Source organism: Protopterus annectens, chromosome 2.part1 (genome assembly GCF_019279795.1).
Source record: "Protopterus annectens isolate FY-2018-M chromosome 2.part1, PAN1.0, whole genome shotgun sequence".
NCBI lineage: Eukaryota > Metazoa > Chordata > Ceratodontiformes > Protopteridae > Protopterus > Protopterus annectens.
Genome location: NC_056729.1, coordinates 1,390,562,801 through 1,390,587,819, shown reverse-complemented (window position 1 = coordinate 1,390,587,819; position 25,019 = coordinate 1,390,562,801).

Here is a 25,019-nt window from a genome sequence, read left to right as displayed (position 1 = left end):
CAAGATTGAAATGCCAGTAGACCGACTTTTAAAGATGAGAAAACCAAATACTTACAATCCTGACAAGTTAAATCACGAACTGTCAAAATAACGAAATTAAAAAAAAAAAAAAAGATTCGCAAAATACCAACATAAACAACTCAGACATGCAACCTTACCCCATCACCAGTGCAACTATACAAATCCCACAAACTAAAAAATAGTATAAGTCATAGTCCCAACTGTGCAAAACCCAAAGTAAAAAGTCCGACTTGCCTCCCATTTAATACAATTACGAAAGAACTCATGCTATATAAACATTGCACTGTCACTTTAAAACTCTGTACTACGTACCTAACTCTCACCTAAACCCCCGTCCAACAATCAATACCTGTGTACTGATAGAAAATCTCACTCAGTATTTATGAAGGCATCTACACCACCCATATGATATGACAATTATTTTATTAATTAATTTTATGTTTTTGCAGGGGGCTGTGCCCACAAACCCCCTGCAAATTAAATATACCAACTCCAAAATAGCATTACAGTGTGGAAATAAGTAAATCTCCTGTTCTGCTGAGCTGGCAAAGTTGGCATTTTCACTGTTCAGTATTGTAACAGTAAGTATAGTGAAGTTTCAGTCATAAGAAACTTCAATATTCTAGTCTCAGCATTTCAAAAGTCGGTCTACTGACATTTCGATCTTGATATATATATATATATATATATATATATATATATATATATATATATATATATATATATATATATATATATATAGGTCTACTTCACTTCGTTGGAAACTCATTTCACTGAATCTCACTTCACCTGGTTCACTTCGCTGAAAGCTCACTTTACTGAAAACTCATTTGACTGAATCTCTTTCACCGATTATGTGATTATGTCCAACCAATTGGTATTCACATCACCTAGTAATATTTTTTCTTGTGGAAATGTTATGGATATCCAGCATAGGATATCTTCCAGTATAGCTGTATTTTCACAAGGAGGGATGCAAAGGACAGTAATACATATTTGTTTATGATTGTTTATTTTGAGGAAAACAATAAGATGCTCTGCTGAACTGAATTTTGGTATTGGTTTGTTGTAAGAGGAAATGTAGTAGGTGTTGGGAAATATTAAAACAATTCTACCTCATTTCCTCTTTACATGGTCATTATGGATGATATTATAGCCACAAAACCACAAATAATTGTGACGATGTGAAGTATTGCTAGCTATGTCTGGAGATGTAGAGCAGTGGATGTGCAACATATGCTAGCATAGCTAGCTGGAATTTTGTAAAGAATTATATGTCATTTGTATATCAAACTGATTTGTGCAGATGCTTGTGGTGAAAAGTGTATCTGTAAAGCTACTTGTGTTAAAAATATATCAACAGTATGTCCTGCTGGACAGAGGAAGAAATATAGATGTCTTATTGTAACTGTTGAAATGTATATATTGTTCATAGTTTATAGGTTCATAGGTTAGTACTAAACAAAGGATACTGGAAGAGACGGGGTTAATTTCAGTCCAGCTAACTTTGAAAATAGTTTGAAATTAAATTACCTGGCTTAGGCCATAAAGATTATATCTTACAGCTCTCAATGCAGCCAGAGACAAAAAAGTCTATACTAGGAAGATTTCTGTATTGCCTTTGGTATGAACTAATTGATAATCTGGAAGGGTGGAGGTTTTAAATTGTTTTTTGACTTCCAGAAGCTGCAACAGATCTTAGCAAGCTCTATATGTGTGTATTATTCACACATATGTGCTAAATCCTGACAGCTTCTAGCCAAGTGGGGTAGCATGGGAACCAGAAGTCAGATGACCAGATATATGTGATGCCATTCCATAATCTAGGGCAAAAATTATGTTTTAATACCAGATGAGAGAGAAGTCTCAAAGCACTCTGTTTTTGGAACCTGACAAAGAAGGAAGACTATTCACATACCTCATTTTGTCTTGCTCTAATAAGTGACCAGGAAATAGTCATTCTTTAGATCAGTCAGGAAAGTATAGTGAGATTAGTTAAGTACTGTTTTTCTGTACCTGTATGAATCTATTCATCTGTGTTATTTTAATATTTCTTGTGATTGAAACCCTGGTATTTATTGTAAATAGATATTTAGTATTTTCATTTTCTTGTATTATTTATTATTAAATACATTTAAACTTTTCTTTATGGCTGATCCATTAGAAGATATTTTAACCTTTGAGAATATTTATATCAATTTGGTGATATTGTGGCCACTCCTGAAAGTTTTACTGCATTGGCCAAGCACTATCATTTGTATTAATATTAATTTCACTCAGTATAATTGGGTACCCTTGTAAGAGCCTTAGAGTAGCTGGCTTTGGAGTGTCTGGTGGCAATGTAATTACCTTATAGTCTGGGCAGAAGGGGGCATAGCTAGTAAATCTGCCAGCCTTTCCCAAGTGTGTGTGTGTGTGTGTGTGTGTGTGTGTGTGTGTGTGTGTGTGTGTGTGTGTGTGTGTGTGTGTGTGTGTGTGAAAATCAAACCTCCAAGAGTGCGTGTGTCATCTGCTTGGAGCAGTGACACTAAGAACTGGTTTCACAGAGAGAGTGGTGGAGGACTTGGCTTGGACACTCGGCTGAGGACTCAGCTCTACAGCTGTGCCAGTGGGGAGTCTCACTGGGGACCTGCAGGGAGACAGAGAGAAAAATCCAAACCCTGGACTGAGTGGGCTCCCTGTGTACTCTTAAGGGAAATTGTGCTTGATGCAGGGAGCTGCATCTGGAAATACTGTATGTATCTATTTTTATTCCAAGTGAATGTCCCTCTCCAGTGTCAGTGGTGAGGATTCAGGCTCCTTAATTACTGGCCCAGAGAGGGGATGTTACAATAATAATGACAGAAAAGAAGCAATAACCATGGCAGTGTATCACTAGATGATATTATTTATGTATTTGCATTTCTTTACTGGGATGGTCTGACTGGGTCATGAGGGACCACTTTTCAGCATAGAGGCCCAGGGAGAAAAGCCTCATAAAACTTTTTTTATAGAGTTACATATAAAAAAGTAAACTGTTCAGTATGATAGAAATAACACAAGGATTTCTGAAGAAAAATGATATCTTGGGGAGATCATAGACTAATATGGACTAATATAAAAATATTGATTATTCATGTTCAATAATGCCAGACAAATTATAACTAAGAGTAATTTTATTTGTCAATTTTGCCAGTTATATATGATGGGATTGCAGGTGCAATGCATTGGTAAACAAGATAATAAATATTGTCTAAAGCTCAGAGGTATAGATGTGGGTGGATCAAGGAAGTTAGTAGGCAAGATAGTTTGCAACGGAGAGATAATTTAACAGATGGAGAGAAGAGCTCCATAAGGTGAGTACATCAACCTGGTGGATAATAATTGTACCATGTACTTTTCTGGAGGTAGTTGTGGATCTGTTTGTGGAAAGCAGATTTAGATTTATCTGTCTTAGACTGAATAAGATATTATTCCAGACAGTTGAGACAGTGTGGAGTATAAGGCGTCCCCATCTGAGTTCTTAGGCTTATAGATAGAATGATCAGTTTTCCATGAATTGGAGGCCTCTAACGGTGATATTAGTACAGGACATGTTCTCCTTCTGGGCTTTTGTTGTGCTGTTACAGAATGGATTATACAGGATTAAGTTGGATGGATTATATTAATTTAGGAAATTCCATCTAGTTAAGTTTATTTAGGGCATAAGGATGATGAGTTCTGCCTGGGAGAAGGTTACAAATTTGGCTATTTTGTTGTAACATTAGGTTATTTTATGAAGCTGTTGTTTATGACGGTTGATATATATATATATATATATATATATATATACACACACACACACACACACACACACATATATAAAATGGTCGACATGTTACTTGATTGACAAGCAAAACATCTACCAAAACAAATAAAAAAACACACACAAGGCCACAGAGATTCCGACAAATCCAGCTCAACAACTTGAAACGTAATAATAGCGCTTTTGTTTTATTTTATAATAAAACAACTTCAGATGAAGTGAACCAAACACACACCCTGTTTAAATACAATTCTAAAAGGTCATGTGGCAACTTTTTTAAAATCATGTGATTAGCTTAAAATCATGTGGCAGCCAAAAACCTTTAAAGTCGTGTGATCAGCTTTAAATCATGTGACAGCTGAATCCCTTGTACAAATCATACATTAAGGCAACATATTCAATAAGTTCAAAATTGAAGTAAAAAAACAAAGGTTGAATATCTGAATACATCAACCTGTAACACTTTCTTTTACCATACAATAATAAATAGTTTTATGTAACAGCAATCATTAAATAGTAAATGCTATACTGAGAAAATCTGTCTGATAAAAAAGGTAGATATATCATCTTTCTAAAGTTTTTAGTTTTAAAAGACAGCTAATAGAAATCTGGTCATTAATCCCTGGCCAAGAACAGGCATTAAGTGTGAGCTGCCAATATAACTCATGTTCTTTCAACTTAAGTTGCCATGGGCCACCACATTCACTAGGGGTTACCTTTTTCAAAACTGCAAATTTAAAAACATGGTCTGGGCATTCCATTAAGTGTTAGGATAGGGCATTGTTTGTTTTCCACTTCTTAATGTCGTATAGATGTTCAGCAATTCTTTCTTTGAAGTTACGCTCAGTTTTGCCTATGTAGAAAATAGGGCAGTATTGATAGAGTGCAGTGTATACTACCCCTCCTGTCAGACAGTTAAATGCTCCTTTTATATAAAATGTAAAGTTATTTATAACAAACTGTTCACCCATCAAAATGTAAGGGCAGATGGAACATTTAGACATATGATGAATTTTGTTACTCTTATGTGTGGGTGTTTTGCTAAAATGTTTCACAATGTTTCTAAAGTTACAACCCCTTCTGTATATCATGTGTGGTGTATCCCCACTTTCTCAATAATGTGTCCATCTTCCCTTAGAATAGCCAAGTTTTACTGGACAATGCTCCTAATAGTCTCACTCTCAGCATTCTAAGTTATGATAAAGGATCTAGTAAAGGTTGTATTTTGTACTAGATAATGTATGGGTGCAGGAATGTTAAGTTTACTAGAAGGGGTAATATTGTTAGCCATAAAATCACTTGCTGCTACATACATTTCAGGTCTTGGTGTTTCACTATGACCTAAAATTGGATTAAAAAAGCCCCTTTCTTTTTTATTTACCACTTCATACATTAGTTGAGTTACCATACCAATGGGGTAACCTCAAGCCAGAAACATACCCTTTATTGTCTCACATTCATCTAAAAAATTATCAAACCCTTACACCATCCATGCTGCCCTTATGAACTGACCCTTGACCACAGCATGTAGTCTACCAAAACATGTCATACACTACTATATCAAACAAAAACACTCATCAACACTCAGTACATTGAAAAAGAAAACAAATTTCCTTTTCCGATGCAGGACCCATAGCAATACCACATTCATGTCAAATTTGTCTGAATAGTGGTAGTGTTAAGGGAAGAGCTTTTTTAAGTTATGATGCATGTTAGGGTTAGGGGCAGGGTTAGGATTAGGGATAGCATGCATTATTAAAGTGGGTAGAGGGGCTTAGGATCACATAGCAAATCTTGAAAAGGTTTAGAATATACTTGTCTGAAGTCAAGGCTAATGTGGAAGGCCTCTGGAAGTCAAACTTTGCCGACAATTGCAAGCTGGGTGCAATCACTGAATGCCCCAGTGGTTTAGATATCCTTCAGGAGGGTCTATATCAGACAAATGATTGATGCCAGAAAGATGGCCTATAACTAAATGTGAAAAAATGCATTATCATACCGTTTGGGAAGTCAAATACCCCTGCAAATTACAACATCAATAACACACCCCTAAGAATGACTCAGTGGTGAGAGATCTATGTGCACAGATAGATAGTAGCCTGAACTTTGATTGCTATATGTCCACAGTCCATAAGTTCATAGGTGCTTACTAGACTAACGAACACAAGGGCCTTTTTAAGCCTAGCCATACATCCCAAATCTCTGACAAGTTCTGGTACCCTTGATAAGTGTAAGCAGGGGCTTGGAAGATGAAACATTTACCAGCAGGGCCCTGGGAGATGAACCATCTATAGTGGATATAAAAAGTGTACACACCCCTGTTAAAATGCCAGGTTTTGTGATATAAAAAAATGAGACCACAATAAATAATTTCAAAACTTTTCCCACCTTTAATGTGGCCTATAACCTGTACAATTCAATTGAAAAAAAATCTGTTAAGGGAAAAAATATAAAAAATAAAAAACATACAATAAACTGGTTGTATAAGTGTGCACACCCTTAAACTAATGCTTTGTTGAAGCAGCTTTTGCTTTAATTAGAGCATTCAGTCTTCTTGGGTACTCACTTGCCATCAATTAAAGAGACTTTGATTAACCCCAAATAAAGTTCAGCTGTCCTAGTATGATTTTCCTGACATTTACTCAGTTGCCTGCTACAGCAAAAGCCATGGTTCGCAGAGAGCTTACAAATCATCAAAGGGATCTCATTGTTAAAAGGTATCAGTCAGGAGAAGGGTACAAAAAAATGTCCACAGCATTGGATATACCATGGAACACAGTGAAGACAATCATCAAAAAGTGGAGAAAATATGGGACAACAGTCATGTTGCAAAGAACTGGCCGTCCTTCCAAAATTGATGAAAAGACAAGACAAAAACTGGTCAGAGAGGCTGCCAAGAGACCAACAGTAACACTGAAGGAGCTACAGGAATTTCTGGCAAGTACTGGTTGTGTACTACATGTGACAACAATCTCCCATATTGTCCATATGTCTGGCCTATGGGATAGGGTTGCAAGACGGAACACTTTTCTTACACAGAAAAACATCCAGGCCCAGCTAAAATTTGCAAAACAATACATCAAGTCTCTCAAAAGCATGTGGGAAAACATGTTATGGTCTGATGAGACCAAGGTTGAACTTTTTGGCCACAATTCCAAAAGGTACTTTTGGCGCAAAAACAACACTTCACATCACCAAAAGAACACCACCCCCAAGGTGAAGCATGGTGGTGGCAGTATCATGCTTTGGGGTTGCTTTTCTTCAGCTGGCACTGGGGCTTTAGTCAAGGTGGAGGGAATTATGAACAATTCCAAATACCAGTCACTTTTGGCCCAAAACCTTCAGGCATCTGCTAGAAAGCTGAAGATGAAGAGGAATTTCACCTTTCAACACGACAATGACCCCAAACATACATCCAAATCAACAAAAGAATGGCTTCACCAGAAGATAATTAAAGATTTGGAATGGCCCAGCCAAAGCCCAGACCTAAATCCAATAGAAAATCTGTGGGGTGACCTGAAGAGGGCTGTGCACAAGAGATGCCCTCGCAATCTGACAGATTTGGAGTGTTTTTACAAGGAAGAGGGGGGAAATATTGCCAAGTCAAGATGTGTCATGCTGATAGACTCCTACCCAATAAGACTGAATGCTGTAATTAAATCAAAAGGTGCTTCAACAAAGTATTAGTTTAAGGGTGTGCACACTTATGCAACCAGCTTATTGAAAATTTTATATTTTTTTATATTTTTCCCCTGACAGATTTGTTTGATTTTCAATTGAATTGTACAGGTTGTACATCACATTAAATGTGGGAAAAGTTTTGAAATGATTTATTGTGGTCTCATTTTTTTTATATCACAAACACCTGGTATTTTAACAGGGGTGTGTACACTTTTTATATCCACTGTACATGCTTCCTGTGTCCATTAGAGACATAGGTACCAAGGCAGGAATGAATTATCTGTTCCTCATCCAACTGTCCAAGCTACACTTGAATTGGGTTAGGGAGGGACTCTGCTTCACATGGATGGGGGGCCTGTTCCTTTGTTAGGCTAGTGGCCTCTTTTCAGGGAAGACCCAAGGTTGTTTTTATACTACTAAGGGAAATCTGTCAAGGGCGTAGGCGAAATTTCCCTACTCTTTTCTTGTGCTCTGTACATGTATTTCCTGCTTCCATTCCTGGTTTGGAGGAAGCAAAGACAACAGAGAGATGCTAGAAGAGAAGCTGTGTGCTGTTGGTGTTTGAGATGAAGAGAAACTGAGTGAGGATTGATTGGTAAAGCAAAAAGAAGTTAATTGTACTGATGCTTTGGATATTGCAAGTAGTCAGCGTTTAGCTGACTTAAGAGACAAGTCATGTGTAGGATTAGAAATCACGGGAATTCCATCTGGAGGGCTTTGGAGAAAAATGATCCTGGTGAGGAATCAGAGGTGTTGTGGTCTGATCTTGTTGATAACGTTTTTGGAAATAGCAGCTTGAAGGATAATTATGTTGGTGTTATAAAGGATATTGGTAAAGACATGCTGAGGGCTTCCTCTCAGAGAAAAAAAAATTACACTGAAGCTGTTGGGAAAGAAAATGCACATAAAACAGGTACTGTAGCCATAGTTAAAAAAACAGAGAAATATTGTTAGTTTTTAGTCAAAGAAAGATGACGTTATTGATAAATATTTAATTTGGGACAAGTTAATTCTGTCTTTGGGTTGGCATTAGATCTTTAATTCATTTGGGAAAAAGGAACACTTTTGTGACATTAATTTTTAGACTGATGCATTAATAGACAAGTTTTTTGCTTTTATGTGAATCTAAAAGAAATATTTTTCCTTAAAATTATTTTTTTTTTCTGGGCAAGGGGACAGTCTAAAAAATCATAGTGTAATTTAGAACTGATGAGAGTGACATGTACGAGGCGAAAAAATGTTTGTGATTGTGTCTTCTGTAACTAATACTGATAAAACTAAGTATGAAAGAGGGTGTGGAATTGAATAAGAATTAGATGTGCTTCTGAAAGTAGAAAATTACATTATAAAGCATGTACTTAGTGCAATTTATGTGGCTGGTAACAGGGGAACAGTTAAGATATATTTGCTATCCCATAGCTTGCTATTTTGGGAGGAATTTTAATCATTTTATTAGTTACTGTATAAAAGTAAGGTGTAGCTAGTGCAGGAAGCAAGTGCATATGATGAATAAGTGTAAAATGAAGTGTAGGATATGTAACAAAGGGGGTCATTTCTGGTTTGATTGTGATAAAGGGAAATTGGATAGTATTAATAATGAGAATGTTAAGGACACTGGGGTGAATGGAGAAGAGGAAGATGTGAATAAAGAGTCAGTAACTGATGAAAGGGAAGATATCATGAGAATAAATATGGTTAATAATGATGTGAATCAGGGTGACTTAGGTATAATAAATGAGGAAGTTGAAAATGTTGCTTATGAATTTGAGAGTGATAGATTGGAATTTGAAGAGAGAAATATGCAGGCTTTAAGGAAGAATAATTCTATAGGAGCTAGAGTAAGGGTGAGGAAAAGAAAATGTAAAAATGTTTCACCAAAAATTAAAAATAAAGATGAAGTAAAATGTGAAGATTGTTTTTGTGAATGTTAATAGTTGGGTCAATAAAGTTAGGAGAATAGCTATTTTGCAGTGGTGTTATAAGTGTGAAGTGGAGACTGAACGGTTTGCAAGATACTAGGTTTATTTAGAAAATTGACTTGAATTGTTATGGCTAGACTTGTATAGGCCCTATGGCTGATTATCTAGTACCAACCTATGAACCTATGAACAAGTTGAAATACTATGGAATGGTAAAATTTTGTAGAATTTATGAAAGGATAGGTGTTCAGGTGTAGTATTTTTGTTTAGGGAATAGGTTAAAATATCAAGTTTTGTAATTGTTTTGCCCAGGAGGAAGGAAGGGGTTAAAAAATCAGATATTGTAATTGTTTTGCACAGGAGGGCAATGGATCTCATATATATATATATATATATATATATATATATATATATATATATATATATATATATATATATATATGTTGATAGAGATTTATTATTTTACTGACTTGAAACTGTAGTTTTATTGGCCATTTTGGGTCAATTCCAAAACTCCTTCATCTTCCCCTCTTAAAACCTGGTTGCCTCATGGTTTTGGCATCTTTTCAGGCTTGTTGGCTGTTGGTGAAGCACCCACCAAGAGGAGAAAACGCTGAGAGAAGAAAGGAGCCACTTTTGAGACTTTAAGTATTTTTCCTCTGTTTATTTGCTAAGTTTTTCTGCATAGCCGCCTATTTTGAGCATTTTCTGGCTTGTTAAATTTGATTTCTGCATTAGTAACTGTGTTTAGAGCACAACCTAGAGCTGTTTACTGAATTTCTTGTTTGCACTTATTTTTAAAATCGTTTTTTTCTCAAAACTTGCATTTTATCTGTCTTTGGCCTAGCACTCTTGTGTGGGGTCATTTACTGCACTGTTATAACTTGTTGATACTTGTTAACCTCTGCTATCTCTGAAAAAAAAAAAAAAAAATCTTGCTTTTTTCCCACTTTTCTGAGATTTAAAAAAGTTCAGTTACAGGCTGCTGTTCTTGAACTGTTTGTAAGTTTCTGTGAGGCCATTTTTTGCTTGGGCTAAAGGAAAGTCTCTCTGTTGATCAGTGGCAGTGAAAAATATTGAGCAGCCTGCCTGCCCCTATGGGAGTGGTTACTGACTTGAAACTGTAGTTTTATTGGCCATTTTGGGTCAATTCCAAAACTCCTTCATCTTCCTCTCTTAAAACCCTCTTTTGCACGGTTTTGCACCGTTTTGAGCATAGCGCAACAACGGGCAGCGCCGCCTAATTGGGTTTAAACTATTCCTGGCTCCACAAAGTCTGCTCTTCACTTTTTCCCTTAGAACTGCTCTATCTCTCAATTTAAACACCATATTCTCATTCTAAGGCCCTTCACTGGTCCAATTAAGTAATCCTAAAAGTTAGCACTATTAAACCATAAGCACTACTTACTCTTATACTCTCTACGATTACCCTGTCCTCTATTGGTCCGTCTTAAATTCAGTTTCCCTGTTACTCTAGCATGTCCAAAGGTCAGTCAATGGTTTCCTCTCCAGTCCAGCTGGTGAATCTGGGAATTTTGAGGCAATGTTACAACTGTCTCATGTACACGGACAACCCTGTCCTCCTCCAAACAGGTTCAAATATATGTGAGAGATGCAACTATTTAGCCAAACTGGAGGCTGAGCTCTCTCATCTCAAAACTGGTGTAACCAGTCAGGAGGAGAAGGTAACCTCACACAACACAATTCCAATATCACATAGTCCCACCGCATCAGCGAACCAAACACATAAATACACAAAAAGATACTCAGAGGCTCTAAATAAAAATCTACCTAAGCAACAGAGACCTCCAAAGCAGACATCCAAGCAAACTCTACCTCAAAACAAAACACACACAACACATCACCCACAAAGTCAGTGTGCCAAGCAGCCACATCCCTTAAGGCTGTATAACACACCTGATACTCTTGTTATAGGTGACTCTATTGTCAGACACACTGACGTCCTGCTCACCAGGCTGAATAAAGAGAAGGTCACGGTGAGCTGCCTGTCGGATGCTAGGATCCGACACATAACGCAAGCACTCAGGTCACTCCAAAGCAAATACAAATATGACTCAGTCATTGTACATGCTGGTGTGAATGACCTGAGACGTACCTCCCTGGACTACATGAAAAGAGACATAGAGGAGCTCTCTGATCATGTAGCCCAGGCTGGTATGACCCTGACCTTGAGCAGCATCTTACCCTCACCTAGAATGATGCCACAGTACAAAGACAAAATGATCGATTTTAACAATTGGCTAAAATTTTGGTGTCATTCAATGGGGATCCAGTGCCTGTCAGCCTGGGATGACATGCTCGACAAGCCACGTTGCTTCGCTAGGGACGGCTTGCACCTGTCACCACTGGGCTTTCGGATATTGGCAAAGGCTCTTGCTACCCCCATAGTGCCTTTTTTAGGCAAGGCTCAAAAGTCAAACCCACCCCAATAGACAGCACAAGGAACAAGAAACTAAGGGTAATGCTGCTAAATGCCAGAAGTCTTAACCTCAAGATGCACGCACTCGAAGCTCTCCTCAGTATGGAGAACATCGATATCTGTGCAGTGACAGAAACCTGGTTCAAGGCTCCAGAGAGCACCCCAGCACTACCAGGCTATACCTTGTATCATGCTTTTCGGCCCCAAAACCCGGACCGAACCACAAAAGGAGGGGGAGTTTCCATATTTATCAAGGATATCCACACCTCCAGGTTAGTGGCATTGCACGAAGTATCGGAGACCATCCATGTGCAACTAACAGTGGGCAAGATTGCTTTTCAGTTTATAGCATCCTACAGACCACCCTCTCAAAGTCAGGAATCCCATTCGGCTTTCCTGAAAACATTGGAGAACATGAAGATCTCTCTGAACACCATTATATTGGGTGACTTCAACTACCCAAACATTGACTGGGAGCACTACTCAAGCCCCAGCACCTTAGCCCAAAGATTCCTGGAAATTATAAACTCAAATGCTATGGAACAACTAGTCACCACTCCCACAGGAGGGGACAACATACTAGACCTGATCATTACCAACATGGGGACTCTATGCTCCACACCAGAAGTATATCCCTCATTGGTAAGATCAGACCATAAATTAATTTCACTGGATGTCCACATCCTGACCCCACCCCAGCCCAGAAAACCACAGTGAAAAACTTCTCAAAGCGAACTTCTCACTTCTCAAAACCGAAGTGGAATCCTTCAAGGCCCCAGGGCCAGTGGAAACTACAGCCCAAACTGCAGAATCCTATATAAATGCATTCTACAGACATCTCCAGGAATGCATGGATCATGCTATCCCAAACAAAACCAAGACCCAATCATCCAAAGGCAGGCGTCCAGTCTGGTGGACCCCTGCCATAAATAAACTGTACAACAGAAGGAGGAAGCTACTACATGATAGAGCAAAATCCCTAATAGGGAAGGCATCCCTGATCAGTACTAGCAAAAAATTACGATCCCTCATAAAATCCTCCAAGGCCAGCTTCGAGAGAAAAATTGCACAGGACACCAAAGACAATCATAAGGCTTTTTTCAGTTATGTTAGAAACCTGGGATGCAACTCCCAGACTTGTTCTGAGTTGATTCTAAACGACATAAAATACACTGAACCCACAGACATCGCCAATATCCTGGCAGACAGGTTCAGTGCAAACTTCTCCACCCCCTCCCTCCCAAAAGAGCAAGTATCTATCCCGGCAGAAGGCTGCCTCCCAAACATCTCAGATGCTCAGGTGAAGGCTGCCCTCTCCAAAGCAAAAAACACTGCTTCCATGGGACCAGATGGCGTCCCAGGTTGCGTCCTACATGAACTACAAAAGGAACTAATCCCTCAAATAAAACAGCTATACAATCTCAGCCTCACTACAGGATATGTGCCCACAGAATGGCGTACAGCAACAGTGGTCCCACTCCACAAAGGTGGAGCCTCTACGGACCCTGGAAACTATCGCCCCATAAGCCTGACTAGCTTAGTCTGCAAGGCTATGGAGAGGATCATCATGGAGCTCATAAACAAAGAGATTGGGGACTTACAGACACTAGATCCTACCCAGTTCGGCTTTGTCAAGGGCAGATCCTGCCTTTTGAACCTGGTTGACTTCTTTGAAACAGTCACCAAAGCCATAGATGAAGGGAAGGTAGTCCACACAGCCTATCTGGACCTTACAAAGGCATTTGACACAATACCCCACTCGGGCATCATAGATAAGCTATCCAGCTTAAATATAAACCCCTATGTCACAAGATGGGTCGAAAACTGGCTCAAAGACAGAACCCACAGAGTGAGAGTTGCTGGAGCCATGTCAGACTCGAAACTGGTCACAAGTGGCGTCCCACAGGGTTCTGTCCTGGGACCACTCTTGTTCGGTATATACTTTTCCGAGGTACAGGCAAATGTGGGAGGACTATGGCTCACCAAGTTCGCAGACGACTGCAAACTGGGCCATAATCAACTCTCCAGCTGACACAAACATCCTTCAAAAAGGTCTCACAGAGACAGATAACTGGTGCCAGCGCCATGGTTTAAAGCTAAATGCCAACAAATGTATAGTCATACCCTTTGGCAAAAACAATGTGCCCACAAATTACCACATAGGCGGAAACCCATTAAGTACAGAGAAAGTTATTAGGGACCTGGGGACCCAAGTTGATAGCAATCTCTCCTTTGAAAACCACATTGCCAAAGTGGGTAGAAAGACCTTCTACATAGCCCACCTCATCACGAAGGATTTCACATCTAGATCAAGAGAGGTAATCGTGCCCCTTTATTCATCCCTCATCAGGCCCATCATAGAATACAATGCCCCTTTTGGGATGTACCTTACCCGACACCTGCAGCAATTAGAAAGACCCCAAAAGTATCTCACCAAGAGGATCAAGGGTCTCAAACAGATGCCATATGCTGCTCGGTTAAAAACAGTCCAGCTCTACTCAGTTGCATACCGCCTACTTCGAGGCGATCTATGCCTGACATACAAAGCTATGTCAAATCCAGAATTAATGGACATGCTCCACCTCAGTAAATCTAAATCCCTTAGAGCCACATGCTCGAGGGACTTGAACCTCAGCACAGAAATAAATAGAACTTGCTGGAGGGACAGGTTCATAACCCAGAGGCTCCCTTCTCTCTGGAATAGAATTCCAGTTCATGTGAGGCAGAGCACCTCACTGAATCTCTTCAAGAAGAATCTCGATAAGTGGATGGGGGATCGTAGGTTTGTCCCAGGGATTACTCCCGTGTCACTATTAGACAGAGGCACAGTAAACTAAACCTTAAAAAGGGCACAGTATACTCAAATCAAGGGGTGGCGTAAGCCATACAGAATCGGGCTAGGCTTATAATTGCCCCAGGGCAGATAGCCTAGTATGAACCTATGAACCTATACTGGAGGAAAAAGAAAGATAGGGATTGTTTGGGAATGTAAAGCCTTATATAATGATTAATATGAGGATAGTGTTAATGGAAGATTTGAACTGTTGTTTAAGAAACAGTAAAATGAAGGTTGGAATAGAAGTAAGGAAGTTAAAAGAAGTTATAAGGGGAATTTTCAAAGAGGAGATAGTCAAACTAAAATTGATTATTTTTATTATCTGCAACAATGTTTGTGTTAGAGAATGGAGTTATTTTTAATTTTTTTTTTGATTATAAGACTATTTGGATAATGAATGGAAATAGTATGGAAGTTATATGGTAAAGAGGTTAAGAGACTGGTTTCTAAGTTTTTTTGATCAGGAAGTTTTAAAATGGGAAATGGCTGAAGTGTGGATAGATACCATTTATATGAGGGAATTTTACGTCATGGACAGGAGTGGTGGAACGTATTTAAGAAAAACTACAGGAAGTTGTTTTTTAAACAGGAACTTGAGAAAAGAAAATGTGGTAGAGAGGTTTCTGATAAAATATATAATGAGATGTATAATTTAGAGAAGAATTGTGCTATGTTTTTCAAAAATGAGAAATGCATTTTGATACAAAGACAAAAACTGAAAAGTTATTGTATTGTCAAAGGTATTTTGCAAAGGTAATAAAGAGGAAGTTTCCCCTTCTTGGCTAAAATGGTAAAAAAAAATAAGTTGGTATTATGAGGGAGCTGAGAAACTTGGATGGTATAATTTAGCAATAATCCACAAATGGGTGTTGGTTTCACAGGATTTACCCACAGTTGGTATGGTTTTATCACGAGGGTGAAGCCACATGAGTTCTGTCAGACAACTGGTTAGCTATCCACTATGCAACATAAAGATTTATATTCAGATTTACAAGTTTGTCAGCAATGTCTGCATGGGGAATAGTTTTAAAGGCCTTAGCCAGGTCTAGCTATACGGCATGTACTGAATGACCACTATCCACTGTTTTAGTTACTTTTTCAAAGAAACCGAATTTAAAAAAAACTTCCTTTGACAAAGTTGAAATGAAGAAGGTCCAGGGTTAAGAGATTTGCAATGTCCCGATTGATGAGTTCTGAAACAATGTACTCCATAGCTTTACATATGAGGCTAGATAGGCTAATGTGTCTGTAGATATTATGGTCCGTGGATGGGCCACCCTTCTGAAATGGCATTATAATGGCTGTTTTCTAGGCTTTAGGAATGTAACCAGTGGAGAGGCTTAGATTAAAAAGGTTAAGGTAGGAGTTCAGATAGATCATATTTGGATAATCAGGCAACCTGGTAGGTTATGAGGGTCCATGGATGAGGCAGTTTTTGAGAGTACTAAGAGAACTTGTTCCACAGTAATTAAAGAGGGTGACATGGATTGTGGAACATCTGGAATAGTTATAACTGTGGGTGGAGTAAAATTTGCACTAAATTTGTTAGCTAAGATATTAGCTATTTACTTTGGGTCAGAGTATGCAGCATTATTGCGGACTAGCTCTGAGGACTGCTGGTTGTTAATATTTAAGTTTTTGAAGAGGGCCAAAGAGGTACTCTGCTTGACATGTATAGGCAATCTATTCCAGAGTCTAGGGAGTCTACTGGCTAAGGCTCTTGCCACCCCTATAGTGCCTTTTTTAGGCAAAGTTCAAAGGACATAACCACCACCGTAACAGGTACAAGCATGCAAAATCTGAAGGTAATGCTACTCAATGCTAGAAGTCTAAACCTCAAAATGCACTCTCTCGAGGCACTCCTAAAAATGGAGAACATTGATATCTGTGCAGTAACTGAGACCTGGTTCAAGGCTCCTGAGAGCACCCCTGCAATACCAGGCTACAACTCTTACCACACTTTTTGGCCACCAAACCAGGACCGAAACACTAAAGGTGGAGGAGTGTCAATATTCACCAAGGATATTCACACCACCAGGCTAGTTGCCCAACACAATGCGTCTGAAATTCTCCAGGTGCAACTAACACTAGGTAAGACTGCAATCCAAACTGTAGCTTGCTACAGATCCCCCATCATACCCCAAGATTTTCACTACACCTTTCTAAACATATTGGAAAATATTAAGATAGAACCAAACACCCTAATACTGAGTAATTTTAACTTCCCTGCCATTAACTGGGAAAACTACTCATGTACCAACACCTTTGCCCAACGGTTCTTGGAATTCATAAATTTCAACACCCTGGATCAACTAATCCATAGTCCCACCAGGGGCTCCAATATCCTAGACCTGGTCATTACCAACATGGGAAATCGATGCTCCACACCTATGGTCAACCCCTCGTTAGTCAGGTCTGACCATAAGCTAATCACCCTTAACATCCACATCCCACCCCCACCCCCCAGTAAGGAAACCTCCATAAAAAACTTCTCCAAAGCCAACTTCATGCTACTCAAGTCAGAAGTGACAAACGTCATGATACCCATGCAGACGGGAACTGAAAGTTCAACTGCTGAATCCTACACTAAGGCACTGTATGAGCACATCCACTCATGCATGAATCGTGCCATCCCAAATAGAACCAAAATGCTCTCATCCAAAAAAAAGGAAGCCAATCTGGTGGTCCCCTGCCATAAACAAACTTTACAACAAAAGGAAGAAACTGTTGCAGAAAAGAGGAAAATCCCAGGATGCAAAAAACCCCCTTACCAGCCTCAGTAAGAAACTGAGATCCCTCATAAAATCCTCCAAAGCTAGTTACGAAAATAAAATTGCCAAAGATTCCAAAGTCAACCACAAGGCATTCTATAACTATGTCAAGAATCTAAATGGCAATGCTCAGATCTGCTCTGAGCTAAAACAGAATGGCATTAAATATACTGATCCCAAGGATATTGCCAATATACTGGCAGATCGATTCAGTGCCAACTTCACCCCCCCCACTCACCCCCTAAATGGCCCATCTCAATACCAGAAGATTGCCAAATTCCAGTAATAATGGCCACACAGGTAAAAAACGCACTCTCCAAAGCTAAGAATACAGCATCCATGGGAACAGATGACATCCCGGGCTGTGTACTACATGAACTACAATATGAACTGGCACCTCACCTAAGTGTCATGTTTAATCATAGCCTCACCTCAGATTTCATGCCCACTGAGTGGCACAGAGCTACAGTTATCCCACTCCACAAGGGGGGATCCAACTTGGATCCCGGAAACTACTGTCCCATCAGTCTGACAAGCCTTATCTGCAAGGCCATGGAGCATATTATCATGGAACTTATAAACAAGACATTGGCAACCTTTAAACACTGGACCCCACCCAGTTTGGGTTCGTGAAGGGCCGATCTTGTTTCCTGAACCTGATTGACTTCTTCAAATCAGTCTCCAGAACCATGGACAAGGGTAAGGTGGTCCACACAGCCTATCTAGACCTTGCCAAGGCCTTTGACACCATCCCCCACTCTGGAATCATAGATAAACTTACTAAGCTGGGCATTAATCCCTACGTCACCTAATGGGTTGCTAACTGGCTTACTGATAGAACCCACACTGTAAAAGTAGCCGACTCCAAATCCATCTCCAGACAAGTGACAAGTGGAGTACCTCAGGGTTCAGTCCTGGGACCGCTCTTGTTTGGCATCTACTTCTCTGAAGTACAGGCCAACACTAGGGGACTCTGGCTTACAAAGTTCGCAGATGACTGCAAACTGGGTGCCATTATTGAATCCCCAAATGATGTGGATACTCTACAAAAAGGCCTTACAGAAACAGATGCTTGGTGCCAGAGCCATGGGCTCAAGCTCAGTACCAAGAAATGTATAGTTATCCCCTTTGGGAAAAAAGATGTATCCATGAATTACCATATAGGTGGCAGTACACTAAACACCGAAAGTGTGATAAGAGACTTAGGGACACAGGTGGACAGTGGTCTCACCTTCGATAACCACATCGCCACAACAGTCAGGAAATCCTTCTATGTGGCACACCTCATCACTAAGGGCTTTTCATCCAGAAAAAAGGATGTCATTGTCCCACTGTACTCATCCCTCATTAGACCCATTATAGAATACAATGCCCCGTTTGGTATGTACCTCTCAAGACATCTGCAACAACTGGAAAGGCCGCAGAAATATCTCACTAAAAGAATCACAGGCCTAAAGCAGATGCCCTACGCTGACCTCCTTAAAAAACTCCAGCTATACTCTGTCGCATATCATCTACTCAGAGGTGATCTCTGCTTAACATACAAGGCCATGTCAAACCCAGAGCTGTTGGACATGCTACACTTAAAGAAATCCCAATCTCTCAGAGCCACACGCTCCAGGGATCTAAACCTTGTCATCACAATAAACAAAACATGCTGGAGGGATAGGTTCCTGACCCAGAGACTCCCCAGACTCTGGAATAGATTGCCCATACATGTCAAGCAGAGTACCTCTTTGGCCCTCTTCAAAAGGAACCTTGACGATTGGATAGGAGAAAGGAAATTCACCCCGGGGATCACGTCAGTCGCCCTGCTAGACAGGGGTCCAGGGAAGTAAATAGTGTGGGAAGAAATAGCCAGGGAATTGTTATGGCTAGGCTTGTATAGGCCCTAGGGCTGATAGCCTAGTTGGAATGGTAAAATTTTGTAGAATTTATGAAAGGATAGGTGTTCAGATGTAGTGTTTTTGTTTAGGGAAGAGGTTAAAATATTAAGTTTTGTAATTGTTTTGCCCAGGAGGAAGGAAGGGGTTAAAAAATCAGATATTGTAATTGTTTTGCCCAGGAGGGCAATGGTTGTGAATATGAGATATATATATATATATATATATATTATATATATATATATATATATATATATATATATATATATATATATATATATATATTTATCTGTATATATATATATATATATATATATATATATATATATATATATATATAGGTTGATAGAGATTTATTATTTTACTGGAGAAAAAGAAAGAGCGGGAATGTTTGGGAATGTAAAGCCTTATATAATGATTAATATGAGGATAGTGTTAATGGAGGATTTGAACTGTTGTTTAAGAAACAGTAAAATAAAGGGTGGAATAGAAGTAAGGACGGTAAAAGAAGTTATAAATGGAATTTACAATGAGGAGATAGTCAAACTAAAATTGATTTTTTTTATTATCTGCAACAGTGTTTGTGTTAGAGAATGGAGTTATTTTTAATTTTTTTTTTTGATTATAAGACTATTTGGATAATGAATGGAAATAGTATGGAAGTTATATTTGATGGTAAAGAGGTTAAGAGATTGGTTTCTAAGTTTTTTTGATCAGGAAGTTTTAAAACGGGAAATGGCTGAAGTGTGGATAGATAACATTTATATGAGGGAATTTTATGTCATGGGCAGGAGTGGTGGAACGTATTTAAGAAAAACTACAGGAAGTTGTTTTTTAAACAGGAACTTGAGAAAAGAAAATTGGTAGAGAGGTTTCTGATAAAATATATAATGAGATGTATAATTTAGAGAAAAATTGTGCTATGTTTTTCAAAAATGATAAATGCATTTTGATACAAAGACAAAAACTGAAAAGTTATTGTATTGTCAAAGATATTTTTCAAAGGTAATAAAGAGGAAGTTTCCCCTTCTTGGCTAAAATGGTAAAAAAAATTAAGTTGGTATTATGAGGGAGCTGACAAACTTGGATGGTATCATTTAGCAATAATCCACAAATGGGTGTTGGTTTCATAGGATTTACCCACAGTTGGCGTGGTTTTATCACGAGGGTGAAGCTACATGGGTTCTGTCAGACAACTGGTTAGCTATCCACTATGCAACATAAGGATTTATATTCAGATTTACAAGTTTGTCAGTAATGTCTGCACGGGGAATAGTTTTAAAGGTCTTAGCCAGGTCTAGCTATACGGTATGTACTGAATGACCACTGTCCACTGTTTTAGTTACTTTTTCAAAGAAACTGAGTTTAAAAAAACTTCCTTTGACAAAGTTGAAATGAAGAGGGTCCAGGGTTAAGAGATTTGCAATGTCCCAATTGATGAGGTCTGAAACAATGTACTCCATAGCTTTACATATGAGGCTAGATATGCTAATGTGTCTATAGATATTATGGTCTGTGGATGGGCCACCCTTCTGAAATGGCATTATAATGGCTGTTTTCTAGGCTTTAGGAATGTAACCAGTGGAGAGGCTTAGATTAAAAAGGTTAAGGTAGGAGTTCAGATAGATCCTATTTGGATAATCAGGCAACCTGGTAGGTTATGAGGGTCCATGGATGAGGCAGTTTTTGAGAGTACTAAGAGAACTTGTTCCATAGTAATTAAAGAGGGTGACATGGATTGTGGAACATCTGGAATAGTTATAACTGTGGGTGGAATAAAATTTGCACTAAATTTGTTAGCTAAGATATTAGCTATTTACTTTGGGTCAGAGTATGTAGCATTATTGCGGACTAGCTCGGAGGACTGCTGATTGTTAATATTTAACTTTTTGAAGAGGGCCAAAGAGGTACTCTGCTTGACATGTATGGGCAATCTATTCCAGAGTCTGGGGAGTCTACTGGCTAAGGCTCTTGCCACCCCTATAGTGCCTTTTTAGGCAAAGTTCAAAGGACAAAACCACCACCGTAACAGGTACAAGAATGCAAAATCTGAAGGTAATGCTACTCAATGCTAGAAGTCTAAACCTCAAAATGCACTCTCTTGAGGCACTCCTAAAAATGGAGAACATCGATATCTGTGCAGTAACTGAGACCTCGTTCAAGGCTCCAGAGAGCACCCCTGCAATACCAGGCTACAACTCTTACCACACTTTTTGACCACCAAACCAGGACTGAAACACTAAAGGTGGAGGAGTGTCAATATTCACCAAGGATATTCACACCACCAGGCTAGTTGCCCAACACAATGCGTCTGAAATTCTCCAGGTGCAACTAACACTAGGTAAGACTGCAATCCAAACTGTAGCTTGCTACAGAACCCCCACCATACCCCAAGATTCTCACTACACCTTCCTAAACATACTGGAAAATATTAAGATAGAACCAAACACCCTAATACTGGGTGATTTTAACTACCCTGCCATTAACTGGGAAAAATACTCATGTACCAACACCTTTGCCCAATGGTTCTTGGAATTCATAAATTCCAACGCCCTGGTCAACTAATCCATAGTCCCACCAGGGGCTCCAATATCCTAGACCTGGTCATTACTAACATGAGAAATCGATGCTCCACACCTATGGTCACCCCCTCGTTAGTCAGGTCTGACCATAAGCTAATCACCCTTAACATCCACATCCCACCCCCACCCCCCAGTAAGGAAACCTCAATAAAAAACTTCTCCAAAGCCAACTTCATGCTAATCAAGTCAGAAGTGACAAACTTCATGACACCCATGCAGACAGGAACTGAAAGTTCAACTGCTGAATCCTACACTAAGGCACTGTACGAGCACATCCACTCATGCATGAATCGTGCCATCCCAAATAGAACCAAAATGCTCTCATCCAAAAAAAGGAAGCCAATCTGGTGGTCCCCTGCCATAAACAAACTTTACAACAAAAGGAAGAAACTGTTGCAGAAAAGAGGAAAATCCCAGGATGCAAAAAACTCCCTTACGAGCCTCAGTAAGAAACTGAGATCCCTCATAAAATCTCCAAAGCTAGTTATGAAAATAAAATTGCCAAAGATTCCAAAGACAACCACAAGGCATTCTATAACTATGTCAAGAATTTAAATGGCAATGCGCAGATCTGCTCTGAGCTAAAACAGAATGGCATTAAATATACTGATCCCAAGGATATTGCCAATATCCTGGCAGATCGATTCAGTGCCAAATTCACCCCCCTCTCACGCCCTAAATGGCCCATCTCAATACCTGAAGATTGCCAAATTCCAGTAATAACAGCCACACAGGTAAAAAACACACTCTCCAAAGCTAAGAATACAGCATCCATGGGACCAGATGACATCCCGGGCTGTGTACTACATGAACTGCAATATGAACTGGCACCTCACCTAAGTGTCATGTTTAATCATAGCCTCACCTCAGGTTTCATGCCCACTGAGTGGTGTAGAGCTACAGTTATCCCACTCCACAAGGGGGGATCCACCTTGGATACCGGAAACTAATGTCCCATCAGTCTGACAAGCCTTATCTGCAAGGCCATGGAGCGTATTATCATGGAACTTATAAACAAGACATTGGCAACCTTCAAACACTGGACCCCACCCAGTTTGGGTTCGTGAAGGGCCGATCTTGTCTCCTAAACCCGATTGACTTCTTCAAATCAGTCTCCAGAGCCATGGACAAGGGTAAGGTGGTCCACACAGCCTATCTAGACCTTGCCAAGGCCTTTGACACCATCCCCCACTCTGGAATCATAGATAAACTTACTAAGCTGGGCAATAATCCCTATGTCACCTAATGGGTTGCTAACTGGCTTACTGATAGAACCCACACTGTAAAAGTAGCCGACTCCAAATCCATCTCCAGACAAGTGACAAGTGGAGTACCTCAGGGTTCAGTCCTGGGACTGCTCTTGTTTGGCATCTACTTCTCTGAAGTACAGGCCAACACTAGGGGACTCTGGCTAACAAAGTTCACAGATGACTGCAAACTGGGAGCCATTATTGAATCCCCAAATGATGTGGATACTCTACAAAAGGGCCTTACAGAAACAGATGCTTGGTGCCAGAGCCATGGGCTCAAGCTCAATGCCAAGAAATGTATAGTTATCCCCTTTGGGAAAAAAGATGTATACGTGAATTACCATATAGGTGGCAGTACACTAAACACCGAAAGTGTGATAAGAGACTTAGGGACACAGGTGACAGTGGTCTCACCTTCGATAACCACATCGCCACAACAGTCAGGAAATCCTTCTATGTGGCACACCTCATCACTAAGGGCTTTTCATCCAGAAAAAAGGAGGTCATTGTCCCACTGTACTCATCCCGCATTCAACCCATTATAGAATACAACGCCGCATTTGGTATGTACCTCTCAAGACATCTGCAACAACTGGAAAGGCCGCAGAAATACCTCACTAAAAGAATCACAGGCCTAAAGCAGATGCCCTATGCTGACCGCCTTAAAAAACTCCAGCTATACTCTGTCGCATATCGTCTACTCAGAGGTGATCTCTGCTTAACATACAAGGCCATGTCAAACCCATAGCTGTTGGACATGCTACAGTTAAAGAAATCCCAATCCCTCAGAGCCACACACTCCAGAGATCTAAACCTTGTCATCACAGTAAACAAAACATGATGGAGGGATAGGTTCCTGACCCAGAGACTCCCCAGACTCTGGAATAGATTGCCCATACATGTCAAGCAGAGTACCTCTTTGGCCCTCTTCAAAAGGAACCTTGACGATTGGATTGGAGAAAGGAAATTCACCCCGGGGATCACGTCAGTCACCCTGCTAGACAGGGGTCCAGGGAAGTAAATAGTGTGGGAAGAAATAGCCAGGGAATTGTTATGGCTATGCTTGTATAGGCCCTAGGGCTGATAACCTAGTACCAACCTATGAACAAGTTGAAATACTATGGAATGGTAAAATTTTGTAGAATTTATGAAAGGATAGGTGTTCAGGTGTAGTGTTTTTGTTTAGGGAAGAGGTTAAAATATCAAGTTTTGTAATTGTTTTGCCCAGGAGTTTTGCCCAGGAGGGCAACGGTTGTGGATATGATATATATATATATATATATATATATATATATATATATATATATATATATATATATATATATAGGTTATTATTTTACTGGAGAAAAAGAAAGAGCAGGATTGTTTGGGAATGTAAAACCTTATATAATGATTAATATGAGGATAGTGTTAATGGAGGATTTGAACTGTTGTTTAAGAAACAGTAAAATGAAGGTTGGAATAGAAGTTAAAAGAAGCTATAAGGGGAATTTTCAAAGAGGAGATAGTCAAACTAAAATTGATTATTTTTATTATCTGCAACAGTGTTTGTGTTAGAGAATGGAGTTATTTTTAATTTTTTTTTTGATTATAAGACTATTTGGATAATGAATGGAAATAGTATGGAAGTTATATTTGATGGTAAAGAGGTTAAGAGATTGGTTTCTAAGTTTTTTTGATCAGGAAGTTTTAAAATGGGAAATGGCTGAAGTGTGGATAGATAACATTTATATGCGCAAATTTTATGTCGTGGACAGGAGTGGTGGAACGTATTTAAGAAAAACTACAGGAAGTTGTTTTTTAAACAGGAACTTGAGAAAAGAAAATGTGGTAGAGAGGTTTCTGATAAAAT